This window comes from Oncorhynchus gorbuscha, unplaced genomic scaffold, assembly GCF_021184085.1.
Source record: "Oncorhynchus gorbuscha isolate QuinsamMale2020 ecotype Even-year unplaced genomic scaffold, OgorEven_v1.0 Un_scaffold_1121, whole genome shotgun sequence".
Taxonomy (NCBI): domain Eukaryota; kingdom Metazoa; phylum Chordata; class Actinopteri; order Salmoniformes; family Salmonidae; genus Oncorhynchus; species Oncorhynchus gorbuscha.
Window position 1 is genome coordinate 63982 of NW_025745995.1, and position 20603 is coordinate 84584.

Below are 20603 nucleotides of genomic sequence, written 5' to 3' on the forward strand. Positions count from 1 at the left end.
ACAGACCACCCAGATGGTAACACCCTGAGACGGGCCGTCCGCCCCCCACCCTGAGACGGGCCGTCCGTCCCCCACCCTGAGACGGGCCGTCCGCCCCCCACCCTGAGACGGGCCGTCCGCCCCCCACCCTGAGACGGGCCGTCCGCCCCCCACCCTGAGACGGGCCGTCCGCCCCCCACCCTGAGACGGGCCGTCCGTCCCCCACCCTGAGACAGGCCGTCCGCCCCCCACCCTGAGACGGGCCGTCCATCCCCCACCTTGAGCATTGATTCATCATCAGATGCTGTAGAGAAACCAGATTTAGTCATCACATATAATTTAACAGTTCATTTTCACGCCATGCTGTTAATTTCAATAATTTATTAGAATTAACCGGTTTCTGAGTTATTTATGCAAGGAAAAATACTCCCGTTAAATCTCAGTAACCGGGTTCACGCCAGTCAACCGTACTGCGTAATGATCATGATATTTATTCAGCTTCTTGATATGCCACACCTGTCAGGTGGATGGATTATCTTGGCAAAGGAGAAATGCTCACTGACAGGGATTTAAACATATTTGTGCACAGAATTTGAGAGGAATAAGGTTTTTGTGAGAATGGAGCATTTCTGGGATCTTTTATTTCATCTCATGAAACATGGGACCAACACTTTACATGTTGTGTTTATATTTTTGTTCAGTATAAATGGCCATTTGTTCAACAAGACGCCTCATATTTGTTTTCCATTTCAGAAGATTTAGGTTGGGTCCTACTGGATCCTCCCCAGGTGTGTGTGTTACGGCCTGTGATCTGCTTACCTGGGGGTAAAGATAGAGTTGTGTAAAAAGTTCTCAAAGACTTTTCTGTATGAAGCGTCAGCTGCCTCTGCCTCCAGGTCTCCTACAGATTTAGGACAGGGACAGCACGGCCCCTTGTCCCCCCCACCAACGTCTGGTTTAGTAGGCTTCAGGTCCTCCTCCATGTCAGTCAACCCGGTAGCAGCTATACGGACCGGGATCTTCAGTTCTGAGGAGAGACAGAGAGAGGGGTCAGGGTGGAGGGGTCAGGGTGGAGGAGTCAGGGTGTAGGGGTCAGGGTGGAGGGGTCAGGGTGGAGGGGTCAGGGTGTAGGGTAGGGGTCAGGGTGGAGGGGTCAGGGTGGAGGGGTTAGGGTGGAGGGGTCAGGGTGGAGGGGTCAGGGTGGAGGGGTCAGGGTGGAGGGGTCAGGATGGAGGGGTCAGGGTGGAGGGGTCAGGGTGTAGGGTAGGGGTCAGGGTGTAGGGTAGGGGTCAGGGTGGAGGGGTCAGGGTGTAGGGGTCAGGGTGTAGGGGTCAGGGTGTAGGGTAGGGGTCAGGGTGGAGGGGTCAGGGTGGAGGGGTTAGGGTGGAGGGGTCAGGGTGGAGGGGTCAGGGTGGAGGGGTCAGGGTGGAGGGGTCAGGGTGGAGGGTAGGGGTCAGGGTGGAGGGGTCAGGGTGGAGGGGTCAGGGTGGAGGGGTCAGGGTGGAGGGGTCAGGGTGGAGGGGTCAGGGTGGAGAGGTCAGGGTGGAGGGGTCAGGGTGGAGGGGTCAGGGTGGAGGGGTCGGGGTGGAGGGGTAGGGGTCAGGGAGGAGGGGTCAGGGTGGAGGGGTCAGGGAGGAGGGGTCAGGGAGGAGGGGTCAGGGAGGAGGGGTCAGGGAGGAGGGGTCAGGGTGGAGGGGGTTAGGGTGTAGGGGTTAGGGTGGAGAGGTTAGGGTGGAGGGTTAGGGTGGAGGGGTTAGGGTGGAGGGGTTAGGGTGGAGGGGTCAGGGTGGAGGGGTCAGGGTGGAGGGGTCAGGGTGGAGGGGTCAGGGTGGAGGGGTCAGGGTGGAGGGGTTAGGATCGGAGGGGTCAGGGTGGAGGGGTTAGGGTCAGAGGGGTCAGGGTGGAGGGGTCAGGGTGGTGGGGTCAGGGTGGAGGGGTCAGGGTGGAGGGGTCAGGGTGGAGGGGTCAGGGTGGTGGGGTCAGGGTGGTGGGGTCAGGGTGGAGGGGTCAGGGTGGAGGGGTCAGGGAGAGGGGTCAGGGTAGTGACCTTTAGAGCAGTAGTTGTGTTGGTATAGCTCTCTGTCTTCAGCCTGTTGCTGCCAGCGGACCAGGTAATAGGTGTGGTTCCCGTTGGGGGAGGCAGGGGGAGACCAGCGGACCACCAGGTTGGTAGAGGAGTTAGAGTATGTTCTCACATCCAGGGGCATGGACGGCTCTACAGGAAACAGATTATATTATAACAGTTCTCACATCCAGGGGCATGGACGGCTCTACAGGAAACAGATTATATTATAACAGTTCTCACATCCAGGGGCATGGACGGCTCTACAGGAAACAGATTATATTATAACAGTTCTCACATCCAGGGGCATGGACGGCTCTACAGGAAACAGATTATATTATAACAGTTCTCACATCCAGGGGCATGGACGGCTCTACAGGAAACAGATTATATTATAACAGTTCTCACATCCAGGGGCATGGACGGCTCTACAGGAAACAGATTATATTATAACAGTTCTCACATCCAGGGGCATGGACGGCTCTACAGGAAACAGATTATATTATAACAGTTCTCACATCCAGGGACATGGACGGCTCTACAGGAAACAGATTATATTATAACAGTTCTCACATCCAGGGGCATGGACGGCTCTACAGGAAACAGATTATATTATAACAGTTCTCACATCCAGGGACATGGACGGCTCTACAGGAAACAGATTATATTATAACAGTTCTCACATCCAGGGGCATGGACGGCTCTACAGGAAACAGATTATATTATAACAGTTCTCACATCCAGGGGCATGGACGGCTCTACAGGAAACAGATTATATTATAACAGTTCTCACATCCAGGGACATGGACGGCTCTACAGATGGTAACTGGCCCTTGTGACAGTACTTCCTAGAGCTCTGCCACCCAACCCCCCATATTATACATCAGGTCTGTTCTTAATCAATAACCCCAACCCCTCCACCCTGACCCCTCCACCCTGACCCCTCCACCCCTGTCCTTTACCTGAGGGGCTGGTTCTGATGTAGACGACTTCACTCTTGGCTCCCAGGATGTCTAACCCCTCCACCCCGACCCCTCCACCCTGACCCCTCCACCCTGACCCCTCCACCCTAACCCCTCCACCCTAACCCCTCCACCCCTGTCCTTTACCTGAGGGGCTGGTTCTGATGTAGACGACTTCACTCTTGGCTCCCAGGATGTCTAACCCCTCCACCCTAACCCCTCCACCCTAACCCCTCCACCCCTGTCCTTTACCTGAGGGGCTGGTTCTGATGTAGACGACTTCACTCTTGGCTCCCAGGATGTCTAACCCCTCCACCCTAACCCCTCCACCCCTGTCCTTTACCTGAGGGGCTGGTTCTGATGTAGACGACTTCACTCTTGGCTCCCAGGATGTCTAACCCCTCCACCCTAACCCCTCCACCCCTGTCCTTTACCTGAGGGCTGGTTCTGATGTAGACGACTTCACTCTTGGCTCCCAGGATGTCTAACCCCCCACCCTAACCCCTCCACCCCTGTCCTTTACCTGAGGGGCTGGTTCTGATGTAGACGACTTCACTCTTGGCTCCCAGGATGTCTAACCCCTCCACCCTAACCCCTCCACCCTAACCCCTCCACCCCTGTCCTTTACCTGAGGGGCTGGTTCTGATGTAGAACGACTTCACTCTTGGCTCCCAGGATGTCTAACCCCTCCACCCTAACCCCTCCACCCCTGTCCTTTACCTGAGGGGCTGGTTCTGATGTAGACGACTTCACTCTTGGCTCCCAGGATGTCTAACCCCTCCACCCTAACCCCTCCACCCCTGTCCTTTACCTGAGGGGCTGGTTCTGATGTAGACGACTTCACTCTTGGCTCCCAGGATGTCTAACCCCTCCACCCTAACCCCTCCACCCTAACCCCTCCACCCTAACCCATCCACCCCTGTCCTTTACCTGAGGGGCTGGTTCTGATGTAGACGACTTCACTCTTGGCTCCCAGGATGTGTCTATCCTCTGCCACCAGAGTGATGGCCTTGACGTAGATGGCGTACTGGGTCCAGGGCTTGAGAGGTGACAGTAGAACCCCTGGGTCAGAATTCTTCTCCTGGGGAAGGTCCACGTCCACCATGTTCCAACTGTTGGAGCCACAACCGTCCTGGCCGTCAAACTCTGTGATGTTCTGGTACGCACTGGAGGAGAGGGAGACGCATGGGTTAGAGGATATAGAGGAAGTAGAGTGATGGGTTAGAGGATATAGCGGAAGTAGAGACAGACTGATGGGTTAGAGGATATAGAGGAAGTACAGACAGACTGATGGGTTAGAGGATATAGAGGAAGTAGAGACAGACTGATGGGTTAGAGGATATAGAGGAAGTAGAGTGATGGGTTAGGGGATATAGAGGAAGTAGAGACAGACTGATGGGTTAGAGGATATAGAGGAAGTAGAGACAGACTGATGGGTTAGGGGATATAGAGGAAGTAGAGACAGACTGATGGGTTAGAGGATATAGAGGAAGTAGAGAGACTGATGGGTTAGAGGATATAGAGGAAGTACAGACAGACTGATGGGTTAGAGGATATAGAGGAAGTAGAGCCAGACTGATGGGTTAGAGGATATAGAGGAAGTAGAGCCAGACTGATGGGTTAGAGGATATAGAGGAAGTAGAGCCAGACTGATGGGTTAGGGTTAGATATAGAGGAAGTAGAGAGACTGAAGGGTTAGAGGATATAGAGGAAGTAGAGACAGACTGATGGGTTAGGGTTAGATATAGAGGAAGTAGAGTGATGGGTTAGAGGATATAGAGGAAGTAGAGAGACTGATGGGTTAGGGTTAGATATAGAGGAAGTAGAGTGATGGGTTAGAGGATATAGAGGAAGTAGAGACAGACTGATGGGTTAGGGTTAGATATAGAGGAAGTAGAGTGATGGGTTAGAGGATATAGAGGAAGTAGAGTGATGGGTTAGAGGATATAGAGGAAGTAGAGAGACTGATGGGTTAGGGTTAGATATAGAGGAAGTAGACTGATGGGTTAGATGATGTTCTAGGATATAGAGGAAGTAGACTGATGGGTTAGAGGATGTTCTAGGATATAGAGGAAGTACAGACAGACTGACTGTAGAGTAACTTACGCCTCCTTGTAGTATAGTATGAATGAGATGAGGTCTCTATAGTCTGGGGGTCTGTAGCGCTGCCAGGTCACTTTGATACGGTTAGACATCGTACTGTTGGACTTGAACCGCAAGATCTTACTCTCACCTGGTGAACACAACCAATCACACAATTTACACAGCCTGTTCACCTGGCAACCAATCACAACCACAGTCAGCTCACCTGGAGAATACAACCAATCACAACGATCAGCCCTAATCCTACAAGTGCTTAGAAACATCGAATCAAACCAGCCCATTACATTGTCTCCGTGGTGAGATCAAACCAGCCCATTACATTGTCTCAGTGGTGAGATCAAACCAGCCCATTACATTGTCTCAGTGGTGAGATCAAACCAGCCCATTACATTGTCTCCGTGGTGAGATCAAACCAGCCCATTACATTGTCTCCGTGGTGAGATCAAACCAGCCCATTACATTGTCTCAGTGGTGAGATCAAACCAGCCCATTACATTGTCTCAGTGGTGAGATCAAACCAGCCCATTACATTGTCTCCGTGTTGAGATCAAACCAGCCCATTACATTGTCTCAGTGGTGAGATCAAACCAGCCCATTACATTGTCTCAGTGGTGAGATCAAACCAGCCCATTACATTGTCTCAGTGGTGAGATCAAACCAGCCCATTACATTGTCTCAGTGTTGAGATCAAACCAGCCCATTACATTGTCTCAGTGTTGAGATCAAACCAGCCCATTACATTGTCTCAGTGTTGAGATCAAACCAGCCCATTACATTGTCTCCGTGTTGAGATCAAACCAGCCCATTACATTGTCTCAGTGGTGAGATCAAACCAGCCCATTACATTGTCTCAGTGGTGAGATCAAACCAGCCCATTACATTGTCTCAGTGTTGAGATCAAACCAGCCCATTACATTGTCTCAGTGTTGAGATCAAACCAGCCCATTACATTGTCTCAGTGTTGAGATCAAACCAGCCCATTACATTGTCTCAGTGTTGAGATCAAACCAGCCCATTACATTGTCTCCGTGTTGAGATCAAACCAGCCCATTACATTGTCTCAGTGTTGAGATCAAACCAGCCCATTACATTGTCTCCGTGTCGAGATCAAACCAGCCCATTACATTGTCTCAGTGTTGAGATCAAACCAGCCCATTACATTGTCTCCGTGTTGAGATCAAACCAGCCCATTACATTGTCTCCGTGGTGAGATCAAACCAGCCCATTACATTGTCTCCGTGTCGAGATTAAACCAGCCCATTACATTGTCTCAGTGGTGAGATCAAACCAGCCCATTACATTGTCTCAGTGTTGAGATCAAACCAGCCCATTACATTGTCTCAGTGTTGAGATCAAACCAGCCCATTACATTGTCTATGTGGTGAGATCAAACCAGCCCATTACATCGTCTATGTGGTGAGATCAAACCAGCCCATTACATTGTCTATGTGGTGAGAGCAGGAAAAGTAGAACTTGTTTGTTTCCAGAGTTTGCTGTCGAGGACAATATGGTGTGGGCTGAACCATGTAGTACACAACTATATCTTCAACGAATGGACATGGCTGAAACATTTATTTGACCTTTATTTAACTAGGCAAGTCAGTTATGAACAAATTCTTATTTTTCTTCCTGCCTTGTTCAGGTGCAGAACAACAGATTTTTACCTTGTCAGCTCAGGGATTTGATCCAGCAACCTTTCAGTTACTGGCCCAATGCTCTAACCACTAGGCTACCTGCCACTCCACATGCAGTACACAGCTATTGTTTCAATGAATGGACATGGCTGAACCATGCAGTATATACAGTACCAGTCAAAGGTTTGGACACACCTACTCATTCCAGGGTTTTCTTTATTTTGACAATTTTCACATTGTAGAATAATAGTTAAGACATCAAAACGATGAAATAACACATATGGAATCATGTAGTAACCAAAAAAGTGTTAAACTGATCAAAATATATTTCAGATTCTTCAAAGTAGCCACCCTTTTGCCTTGATGACAGCTTGGCACACTCTTAGCAGGGTAGCCTAGTGGTTAGAGCGTTGGACTAGTAACCGAAAGGTTGCAAGTTCGAATCCCGAGCTGACAAGGTACAAATCTGTTGTTCTGCCCCTGAACAGGCAGTTAACTCACTGTTCCTAGGCCGTCATTGAAAATAAACATTTGTTCTTTACTGACTTGCCTAGTAAAATAAAGGTAAAAAATGTGTTTTCATTCTCTCAAGCAGCTTCATGATGTAATCACTTGGAATACATTTCAATTAACAGGTGTGCCATGTTAAAATGCTAATTTGTGTAATTTCTTTCCTTCTCAATGCATTTGAGCCAATCAGTTGTGTTGTGACAAGGTAGGGGTGGTATACAGAAGATATCCCCATTTCCTAAAAGAACAAGTCCACATTATCAAAAGAACAACTCAAATAAGCAAAGAGAAACAACAGTCAATCGAAACATTTCAAGAACTTTGAAAGTTTCTTCAAGTGCAGTCGTAAAAACCCTCAAGCGCTGATGATGAAACTGTCTCTCGAGGACCGCCACAGGAAAGGAAGACCCAGTGTTACCTCTACTGCAGAGGATACGTTCATTAGAGTTGACTGCACCTCAGATTGCAGCCCAGTTCAAGTAACAGACACATCTCAACATCAACTATTCAGAGGAGACTGTGTGAATCAGGAATTCATGATTGAATTGCTGCAAATAAACCACTACTAAAGGACACAAACAAGAAAAATACTTGCTTGGGCCAAGAAACACGAGCAATGGTACATTAGACCGGTGGAAATTTGTCCTTTGGTCTGATGCAGATTAGGTGAACGGATGATCTCTGCATGTGTGGTTCCCACCGTGAAGCATGGAGGAGGTGGTGTGATGGTGTGTGGTTCCCACCGTGAAGCATGGAGGAGGTGGTGTGATGGTGTGGGGTTCCCACCGTGAAGCATGGAGGAGGTGGTGTGATGGTGTGTGGTTCCCACCGTGAAGCATGGAGGAGGTGGTGTGATGGTGTGTGGTTCCCACCGTGAAGCATGGAGGAGGTGGTGTGATGGTGTGGAGTTCCCACCGTGAAGCATGGAGGAGGTGGTGTGATGGTATGTGGTTCCCACCGTGAAGCATGGAGGAGGTGGTGTGATGGTGTGGAGTTCCCACCGTGAAGCATGGAGGAGGTGGTGTGATGGTATGTGGTTCCCACCGTGAAGCATGGAGGAGGTGGTGTGATGGTATGTGGTCCCCACCGTGAAGCATGGAGGAGGTGGTGTGATGGTATGTGGTTCCCACCGTGAAGCATGGAGGAGGTGGTGTGATGGTGTGGGGATGCTTTGCCAGTGACACTGATTTAGTTAGAATAAACCAGCCTGGATACCACAGCATTCTGCAGCGATACGCCATCCCATCTGGTTTACGCTTAGTGGGACTATCATTTGTTTTTCAACAGGAGAATGACCCAACACACCTTCAGGTTGTGTAAGGGCCATTTGACCAAGAAGGAGAGTGATGGAGCGCTGCATCAGATGAGCTGGCCTCCACAATCACCTGACCTCAACTCAATTGAGATGGTTTGGAATGAGTTGGACCACCGAGTGAAGGAAAAAAAGCCAACAAGTGCTCAGCATATGTGGGAACTCCTTCAAGACCGTTGGAAAAGTATTCCTCATGAAGCTGTTTGAGAGAATGCCAAGTGTGCTAAGCTGTCATCAAGGCAAAGGGTGGCTACTTTGAAGAATCTAAAATCTATATTTTGATTTGTTTAACTATTTTAGTTACTACATAATTGTATACGTGTTATTTCATAGTTTGGATGTTTTCACTAATGTAGAAAATAGCAAAACTAAAAAAGAGAACTTGAATGAGTAGGTGTCCAAACTTTTGACTGGTACTGCAATGTAGTAACTAAAAAGGTTTAAAATAAAGTATGGTATTATAGAGCTGTACAGTATAATATCATAGAGCAGTACAGTATAATATCATAGAGCAGTACAGTATAATATCATAGAGCTGTATAGTACAGTATAATATCATAGAGCTGTATAGTACATTTACATTAAATTTACATTTAAGTCATTTAGCAGACGCTCTTATCCAGAGCTTTACAGTATAATATCATAGAGCTGTATAGTACAGTATAATATCATAGAGCTGTACAGTATAATATCATAGAGCTGTATAGTACAGTATAATATCATAGAGCTGTATAGTATAATATCATAGAGCAGTACAGTATAATATCATAGAGCTGTACAGTATAATATCATAGAGCTGTATAGTACAGTATAATATCATAGAGCTGTATAGTATAATATCATAGAGCAGTACAGTATAATATCATAGAGCTGTACAGTATAATATCATAGAGCAGTACAGTATAATATCATAGAGCAGTACAGTATAATATCATAGAGCAGTACAGTATAATATCATAGAGCTGTATAGTATAATATCATAGAGCAGTACAGTATAATATCATAGAGCTGTATAGTATAATATCATAGAGCAGTACAGTATAATATCATAGAGCTGTACAGTATAATATCATAGAGCTGTATAGTATAATATCATAGAGCTGTATAGTATAATATCATAGAGCTGTATAGTATAATATCATAGAGCTGTATAGTACAGTATAATATCATAGAGCTGTATAGTATAATATCATAGAGCTGTATAGTACAGTATAATATCATAGAGCTGTATAGTATAATATCATAGAGCAGTACAGTATAATATCATAGAGCTGTATAGTATAATATCATAGAGCTGTATAGTACAGTATAATATCATAGAGCTGTACAGTATAATATCATAGAGCTGTACAGTATAATATCATAGAGCTTTACAGTATAATATCATAGAGCTGTATAGTATAATATCATAGAGCTGTACAGTATAATATCATAGAGCTGTACAGTATAATATCATAGAGCTTTACAGTATAATATCATAGAGCTGTATAGTATAATATCATAGAGCTGTATAGTATAATATCATAGAGCTGTACAGTATAATATCATAGAGCTTTACAGTATAATATCATAGAGCTGTATAGTATAATATCATAGAGCTGTATAGTACAGTATAATATCATAGAGCTGTACAGTATAATATCATAGAGCTGTATAGTATAATATCATAGAGCTGTACAGTATAATATCATAGAGCTGTACAGTATAATATCATAGAGCTGTACAGTATAATATCATAGAGCTGTACAGTATAATATCATAGAGCTGTATAGTATAATATCATAGAGCTGTATAGTACAGTATAATATCATAGATCTGTACAGTATAATATCATAGAGCCGTATAGTACAGTATAATATCATAGAGCTGTACAGTATAATATCATAGAGCTGTATAGTACAGTATAATATCATAGAGCTGTACAGTATAATATCATAGAGCAGTACAGTATAATATCATAGAGCTGTATAGTATAATATCATAGAGCTGTATAGTATAATATCATAGAGCTGTATAGTATAATATCATAGAGCTGTATAGTACAGTATAATATCATAGAGCTGTACAGTATAATATCATAGAGCTGTATAGTATAATATCATAGAGCTGTATAGTACAGTATAATATCATAGATCTGTACAGTATAATATCATAGAGCCGTATAGTACAGTATAATATCATAGAGCTGTACAGTATAATATCATAGAGCTGTACAGTATAATATCATAGAGCTGTACAGTATAATATCATAGAGCTGTACAGTATAATATCATAGAGCAGTACAGTATAATATCATAGAGCTGTATAGTATAATATCATAGAGCTGTATAGTATAATATCATAGAGCTGTACAGTATAATATCATAGAGCTGTATAGTACAGTATAATATCATAGAGCTGTACAGTATAATATCATAGAGCTGTACAGTATAATATCATAGAGCTGTACAGTATAATATCATAGAGCTGTACAGTATAATATCATAGAGCTGTACAGTATAATATCATAGAGCTGTACAGTATAATATCATAGAGCTGTACAGTATAATATCATAGAGCTGTACAGTATAATATCATAGAGCTGTACAGTATAATATCATAGAGCTGTACAGTATAATATCATAGAGCAGTACAGTATAATATCATAGAGCTGTACAGTATAATATCATAGAGCAGTACAGTATAATATCATAGAGCTGTACAGTATAATATCATAGAGCTGTATAGTACAGTATAATATCATAGAGCAGTACAGTATAATATCATAGAGCAGTACAGTATAATATCATAGAGCTGTATAGTATAATATCATAGAGCTGTATAGTATAATATCATAGAGCTGTATAGTACAGTATAATATCATAGAGCTGTACAGTATAATATCATAGAGCTGTACAGTATAATATCATAGAGCAGTACAGTATAATATCATAGAGCTGTACAGTATAATATCATAGAGCTGTACAGTATAATATCATAGAGCTGTATAGTACAGTATAATATCATAGAGCTGTACAGTATAATATCATAGAGCTGTACAGTATAATATCATAGAGCAGTACAGTATAATATCATAGAGCTGTACAGTATAATATCATAGAGCTGTACAGTATAATATCATAGAGCTGTATAGTACAGTATAATATCATAGAGCTGTACAGTATAATATCATAGAGCTGTATAGTATAATATCATAGAGCTGTACAGTATAATATCATAGAGCTGTACAGTATAATATCATAGAGCTGTACAGTATAATATCATAGAGCTGTACAGTATAATATCATAGAGCTGTATAGTACAGTATAATATCATAGAGCTGTACAGTATAATAACATAGAGCAGTACAGTATAATATCATAGAGCTGTATAGTATAATATCATAGAGCTGTATAGTACAGTATAATATCATAGAGCCGTATAGTATAATATCATAGAGCTGTATAGTATAATATCATAGAGCTGTACAGTATAATATCATAGAGCTGTACAGTATAATATCATAGAGCTGTATAGTACAGTATAATATCATAAAGCTGTACAGTATAATATCATAGAGCTGTACAGTATAATATCATAGAGCTGTATAGTATAATATCATAGAGCTGTATAGTACAGTATAATATCATAGAGCTGTACAGTATAATATCATAGAGCTGTATAGTACAGTATAATATAAGTATCGTACAGCTTGCTCGGTCTCCGTTGTTCCTGAAGTCGTCCTCCTCAAACTTCTCTGTGATGCCCGTCCTCTGCCACATCTTCCGGATCTCCGACATGCAGAGTTTAGGGTTGGATCGGAAGAACAGTTTCCCGGCCCGGATGGTCAGGTTGTGCTGGGTCCAATCCCACAAGAACTGGAGGTGCTGATTGTCTACTGCATGGAAAGCATACATGCTGAGGGGATTGGAGGGGGGGAGGAACAGAGGAGTGAGGAGAGAGAGGTGGGGAGGGGAGGGAGAGAGAGGAGAGAGGAGGGAGAGAGAGGAGAGAGGAGGGAGAGAGAGGTGGGGAGGGAGAGAGGTGGGGAGGGAGAGAGGTGGGGAGGGAGAGAGGTGGGGAGGGAGAGAGGTGGGGAGGGAGAGAGGTGGGGAGGGGAGGGAGAGAGAGGTGAGGTGGGGAGGGGAGGGAGAGAGAGGTGAGGTGGGGAGGGGAGGGAGAGAGAGGTAGAGAGGGAGAGAGGAGAGAGAGGAGAGAGGTGGGGAGGGGAGAGAGAGTGGTGGGGAAGGAGAGAGAGGTGAGGTGGGGTGGGGAGGGAGAGAGAGGTAGAGAGGGAGAGAGAGGAGAGAGAGGAGAGAGGTGGGGAGGGAGAGAGAGTGGTGGGGAAGGAGAGAGAGGTGAGGTGGGGTGGGGAGGGAGAGAGAGGTAGAGAGGTAGAGAGGGAGAGAGAGAGAGAGAGGTGGGGAGGGAGGAGAGAGAGTGGTGGGGAAGGGAGAGAGGTGAGGTGGGGTGGGGAGGGAGAGAGAGGTAGAGAGGGGAGAGAGAGGAGAGAGAGGAGAGAGAGGTGAGGTGGGGAGGGAGAGAGGTGGGGAGGGAGAGAGAGGTAGAGAGGGAGAGAGGGAGAGAGAGGAGAGAGGTGGGGAGGGAGAGAGAGTGGTGGGGAGGGAGGGAGAGAGAGGAGAGAGGTGGGGAGGTAGAGAGAGGTAAAGAGAAGGGGAGGTAGAGATAGAAGTGGGGAGGGAGAGAGAGATGGGGAGGTAGAGAGAGAGAGAGGTAGAGGGAGGAGAGATGGGGAGGGAGTAAGGAGGAGAAAGAACAGGGAGTCACCAACAGTAAACAGAAATATCCTCTCAGTCTGATGGTCTCCACCACACTAACCCTCAGTCTGATGGTCTACACCACACTAACCCTGCAGTCTGATGGTCTCCACCACACTAACCCTGCAGTCTGATGGTCTCCACCACACTAACCCTGCAGTCTGATGGTCTCCACCCACCACACTAACCCTGCAGTCTGATGGTCTCCACCCACCACACTAACCCTGCAGTCTGATGGTCTCCACCCACCACACTAACCCTGCAGTCTGATGGTCTCCACCACACTAACCCTGCAGTCTGATGGTCTCCACCACACTAACCCTGCAGTCTGATGGTCTCCACCACACTAACCCTGCAGTCTGATGGTCTCCACCACACTAACCCTGCAGTCTGATGGTCTCCACCACACTAACCCTCAGTCTGATGGTCTCCACCACACTAACCCTGCAGTCTGATGGTCTCCACCCACCACACTAACCCTGCAGTCTGATGGTCTCCACCACACTAACCCTGCAGTCTGATGGTCTCCACCACACTAACCCTGCAGTCTGATGGTCTCCACCACACTAACCCTGCAGTCTGATGGTCTCCACCACACTAACCCTGCAGTCTGATGGTCTCCACCACACTAACCCTGCAGTCTGATGGTCTCCACCACACTAACCCCGCAGTCTGATGGTCTCCACCCACCACACTAACCCTGCAGTCTGATGGTCTCCACCCACCACACTAACCCTGCAGTCTGATGGTCTCCACCACACTAACCCTGCAGTCTGATGGTCTCCACCCACCACACTAACCCTGCAGTCTGATGGTCTCCACCACACTAACCCTGCAGTCTGATGGTCTCCACCCACCACACTAACCCTGCAGTCTGATGGTCTCCACCACACTAACCCTGCAGTCTGATAGTCTCCACCACACTAACCCTGCAGTCTGATGGTCTCCACCCACCACACTAACCCTGCAGTCTGATGGTCTCCACCACACTAACCCTGCAGTCTGATGGTCTCCACCACACTAACCCTGCAGTCTGATGGTCTCCACCACACTAACCCTGCAGTCTGATGGTCTCCATCACACTAACCCTGCAGTCTGATGGTCCCCACCACACTAACCCTGCAGTCTGATGGTCTCCACCACACTAACCCTGCAGTCTGATGGTCTCCACCACACTAACCCTGCAGTCTGATGGTCTCCACCCACCACACTAACCCTGCAGTCTGATGGTCCCCACCACACTAACCCTCAGTCTGATGATCTCCACCACACTAACCCTCAGTCTGATGGTCTCCACCACACTAACCCTGCAGTCCAGACCAGTACCAGATGAGATGTACAGATTTTAACAGGGCCAAACGGAGAGAAGACAGAGAAAATGAGAGAGGAGAGGGGCAGATTTTAACAGGGCCAAACGGAGAGAAGACAGAGAAAATGAGAGAGGAGAGGGGCAGATTTTAACAGGGCCAAACGGAGAGAAGACAGAGAAAATGAGAGAGGAGAGGGGCAGATTTTAACAGGGCCAAACGGAGAGAAGACAGAGAAAATGAGAGAGGAGAGGGGCAGATTTTAACAGGGCCAAACGGAGAGAAGACAGAGAAAATGAGAGAGGAGAGGGGCAGTAGAATACCACTTTAGTTCCGTGAGGACTCAGGAATGGCAGGAATGCAGTGAGCCTTGGAGCAGATAACTTTCTAATCAGAGAGAGACAAGGCCGAGGGGAAGTGGAGAGGGGGAGGACGGGTGAGGAGAGGTGGGGGTTTAGGCCAAGGCCCTCTCGTGACCTCGGATGCCGATCTTTCCGATCGCTCCGTGAGGTTGAGGTGGCCCATTAGCGAGAGCAACAAAGGAGCAGACAAAGCAAGGTCATACTATCTAGGCATCTGTCTATCCCTGGCAGCTCCATCTCATCCAAACCACCACATGTTGCTGCTGTGGTTTACAGTTGAATCAGATATTACGACAGCAACAGCGGATTTATTTTACAAGTTGAGAACACATTCTACCTGGGGAATAGGTACAGGGGAGAGGAGGGGGATGAATTGACCAATTGGAACCTGGGGATGATTAGGTGACTTATAGTTTGAGAGCCAGATTGAGAATTTAGCCAGGATACCGGGGTTATAACACCCCTACTATTACAATAAGTGCCATGGGATCTTTAGTGACCACAGAGAGGCAGGATACCGGGGTTAACACCCCTACTATATTACAATAAGTGCCATGGGATCTTTAGTGACCACAGAGAGGCAGGACACCGGGGTTAACACCCCTACTATTACAATAAGTGCCATGGGATCTTTAGTGACCACAGAGTCAAGACACCGGGGTTAACACCCCTACTATTACAATAAGTGCCATGGGATCTTTAGTGACCACAGAGAGGCAGGATACCGGGGTTAACACCCCTACTATTACAATAAGTGCCATGGGATCTTTAGTGACCACAGAGAGGCAGGATACCGGGGTTAACACCCCTACTATATTACAATAAGTGCCATGGGATCTTTAGTGACCACAGAGAGGCAGGATACCGGGGTTAACACCCCTACTATTACAATAAGTGCCATGGGATCTTTACTGACCACAGAGTCAAGACACCGGGGTTAACACCCCTACTATTACAATAAGTGCCATGGGATCTTTAGTGACCACAGAGAGGCAGGATACCGGGGTTAACACCCCTACTATTACAATAAGTGCCATGGGATCTTTAGTGACCACAGAGAGGCAGGATACCGGGGTTAACACCCCTACTATTACAATAAGTGCCATGGGATCTTTAGTGACCAGAGGCAGGATACCAGGGTTAACACCCCTACTATTACAATAAGTGCCATGGGATCTTTAGTGACCACAGAGAGGCAGGACACCGGGGTTAACACCCCTACTATTACAATAAGTGCCATGGGATCTTTACTGACCACAGAGTCAAGACACCGGGGTTATAACACCCCTACTATTACAATAAGTGCCATGGGATCTTTAGTGACCACAGAGAGGCAGGATACCGGGGTTAACACCCCTACTATTACAATAAGTGCCATGGGATCTTTAGTGACCACAGAGAGGCAGGATACCGGGGTTAACACCCCTACTATTACAATAAGTGCCATGGGATCTTTAGTGACCACAGAGAGGCAGGACACCGGGGTTAACACCCCTACTATTACAATAAGTGCCATGGGATCTTTAGTGACCACAGAGAGGCAGGACACCGGGGTTAACACCCCTACTATTACAATAAGTGCCATGGGATCTTTAGTGACCACAGAGAGGCAGGACACCGGGGTTAACACCCCTACTATTACAATAAGTGCCATGGGATCTTTAGTGACCACAGAGAGGCAGGATACCGGGGTTAACACCCCTACTATTACAATAAGTGCCATGGGATCTTTAGTGACCAGAGGCAGGATACCAGGGTTAACACCCCTACTATTACAATAAGTGCCATGGGATCTTTAGTGACCACAGAGTCAAGACACCGGGGTTAACACCCCTACTATTACAATAAGTGCCATGGGATCTTTAGTGACCACAGAGAGGCAGGATACCAGGGTTAACACCCCTACTATTACAATAAGTGCCATGGGATCTTTAGTGACCACAGAGTCAAGACACCGGGGTTAACACCCCTACTATTACAATAAGTGCCATGGGATCTTTAGTGACCAGAGTCAAGACACCAGGGTTAACACCCCTACTATTACAATAAGTGCCATGGGATCTTTAGTGACCACAGAGAGGACACCGGGGTTAACACCCCTACTATTACAATAAGTGCCATGGGATCTTTAGTGACCACAGAGTCAAGACACCGGGGTTAACACCCCTACTATTACAATAAGTGCCATGGGATCTTTAGTGACCACAGAGAGTCAAGACACCAGGGTTAACACCCCTACTATTACAATAAGTGCCATGGGATCTTTAATGACCACAGAGAGGCAGGATACCGGGGTTAACACCCCTACTATTACAATAAGTGCCATGGGATCTTTAGTGACCACAGAGAGGCAGGACACCGGGGTTAACACCCCTACTATTACAATAAGTGCCATGGGATCTTTAGTGACCACAGAGAGGCAGGACACTGGGGTTAACACCCCTACTATTACAATAAGTGCCATGGGATCTTTAGTGACCACAGAGAGGCAGGACACCGGGGTTAACACCCCTACTATTACAATAAGTGCCATGGGATCTTTAGTGACCACAGAGAGGCAGGATACCGGGGTTAACACCCCTACTATTACAATAAGTGCCATGGGATCTTTAGTGACCACAGAGAGTCAAGACACCGGGGTTAACACCCCTACTATTACAATAAGTGCCATGGGATCTTTAGTGACCACAGAGTCAAGACACCAGGGTTAACACCCCTACTATTACAATAAGTGCCATGGGATCTTTAGTGACCACAGAGAGGCAGGACACCGGGGTTAACACCCCTACTATTACAATAAGTGCCATGGGATCTTTAGTGACCACAGAGTCAAGACACCGGGGTTAACACCCCTACTATTACAATAAGTGCCATGGGATCTTTAGTGACCACAGAGAGGCAGGATACCGGGGTTAACACCCCTACTATTACAATAAGTGCCATGGGATCTTTAGTGACCACAGAGTCAAGACACCGGGGTTAACACCCCTACTATTACAATAAGTGCCATGGGATCTTTAGTGACCAGAGGCAGGATACCGGGGTTAACACCCCTACTATTACAATAAGTGCCATGGGATCTTTAGTGACCAGAGGCAGGATACCGGGGTTAACACCCCTACTATTACAATAAGTGCCATGGGATCTTTAGTGACCACAGAGTCAAGACACCGGGGTTAACACCCCTACTATTACAATAAGTGCCATGGGATCTTTAGTGACCACAGAGAGTCAAGACACCAGGGTTAACACCCCTACTATTACAATAAGTGCCATGGGATCTTTAATGACCACAGAGAGGCAGGATACCGGGGTTAACACCCCTACTATTACAATAAGTGCCATGGGATCTTTAGTGACCACAGAGAGGCAGGACACCGGGGTTAACACCCCTACTATTACAATAAGTGCCATGGGATCTTTAGTGACCACAGAGAGGCAGGACACTGGGGTTAACACCCCTACTATTACAATAAGTGCCATGGGATCTTTAGTGACCACAGAGAGGCAGGACACCGGGGTTAACACCCCTACTATTACAATAAGTGCCATGGGATCTTTAGTGACCACAGAGAGGCAGGATACCGGGATTAACACCCCTACTATTACAATAAGTGCCATGGGATCTTTAGTGACCACAGAGAGTCAAGACACCGGGGTTAACACCCCTACTATTACAATAAGTGCCATGGGATCTTTAGTGACCACAGAGTCAAGACACCAGGGTTAACACCCCTACTATTACAATAAGTGCCATGGGATCTTTAGTGACCACAGAGAGGCAGGACACCGGGGTTAACACCCCTACTATTACAATAAGTGCCATGGGATCTTTAGTGACCACAGAGTCAAGACACCGGGGTTAACACCCCTACTATTACAATAAGTGCCATGGGATCTTTAGTGACCACAGAGAGGCAGGATACCGGGGTTAACACCCCTACTATTACAATAAGTGCCATGGGATCTTTAGTGACCACAGAGAGTCAGGATACCGGGGTTAACACCCCTACTATTACAATAAGTGCCATGGGATCTTTAGTGACCAGAGGCAGGATACCGGGGTTAACACCCCTACTATTACAATAAGTGCCATGGGATCTTTAGTGACCAGAGAGAGTCAAGACACCCATCTAACATCCCATCCGAAAGATAGCAACCCTACACAGGGCAATGTCCCCAATCACTGCCCTGGGGCATTGGGAAAGAGTGCCTCCTACTGGCCCTCCAACACCACTTCTAGCAACATCTGGTCTCCCATCCAGGGACTGACCAGGACCAACCCTGCTAAGCTTCAGAAACAAGCCAGCAGTAGGATGCAGGGTGGTATGCAGGGTGGTATGCTGCTGCCTAACATAGTAGGATGCAGGGTGGTCTGCTGCTACCTAACATAGTAGGATGCAGGGTGGTATGCTGCTGCCTAACATAGTGGGATGCAGGGTGGTATGCTGCTACCTAACATAGTGGGATGCAGGGTGGTATGCTGCTACCTAACATAGTGGGATGCAGGGTGGTATGCTGCTACCTAACATAGTGGGATGCAGGGTGGTATGCTGCTACCTAACATAGTGGGATGCAGGGTGGTATGCTGCTGCCTAACATAGTGGGATGCAGGGTGGTATGCTGCTACCTAACATAGTGGGATGCAGGGTGGTGGGATGCAGGGTGGTATACTGCTGCCTAACATAGTAGGATGCAGGGTGGTATGCTGCTGCCTAACATAGTGGGATGCAGGGTGGTATGCTGCTACCTAACATAGTGGGATGCAGGGTGGTGGGATGCAGGGTGGTATACTGCTGCCTAACATAGTAGGATGCAGGGTGGTATGCTGCTGCCTAACATAGTGGGATGCAGGGTGGTATGCTGCTACCTAACATAGTGGGATGCAGGGTGGTGGGATGCAGGGTGGTATACTGCTGCCTAACATAGTAGGATGCAGGGTGGTATGCTGCTGCCTAACATAGTGGGATGCAGGGTGGTATGCTGCTACCTAACATAGTGGGATGCAGGGTGGTATGCTGCTGCCTAACATAGTGGGATGCAGGGTGGTCTGCTGCTACCTAACATAGTGGGATGCAGGGTGGTATGCTGCTACCTAACATAGTGGGATGCAGGGTGGTCTGCTGCTACCTAACATAGTGGGATGCAGGGTGGTCTGCTGCTACCTAACATAGTGGGATGCAGGGTGGTCTGCTGCTACCTAACATAGTGGGATGCAGGGTGGTCTGCTGCTACCTAACATAGTGGGATGCAGGGTGGTCTGCTGCTACCTAACATAGTGGGATGCAGGGTGGTCTGCTGCTACCTAACATAGTGGGATGCAGGGTGGTCTGCTGCTGCCTAACATAGTGGGATGCAGGGTGGTCTGCTGCTGCCTAACATAGTGGGATGCAGGGTGGTATGCTGCTACCTAACATAGTGGGATGCAGGGTGGTCTGCTGCTGCCTAACATAGTGGGATGCAGGGTGGTCTGCTGCTGCCTAACATAGTGGGATGCAGGGTGGTATGCTGCTACCTAACATAGTGGGATGCAGGGTGGTCTGCTGCTACCTAACATAGTGGGATGCAGGGTGGTGGGATGCAGGGTGGTATACTGCTGCCTAACATAGTGGGAT

General features: G+C 47.1%; 1 pseudogene; it reads right to left on the bottom strand.

The window, feature by feature from the left end:
- The window catches only part of LOC124021465, a 120822-nt pseudogene that overhangs the window by 45081 nt on the left and 55138 nt on the right, over positions 1-20603 (bottom strand).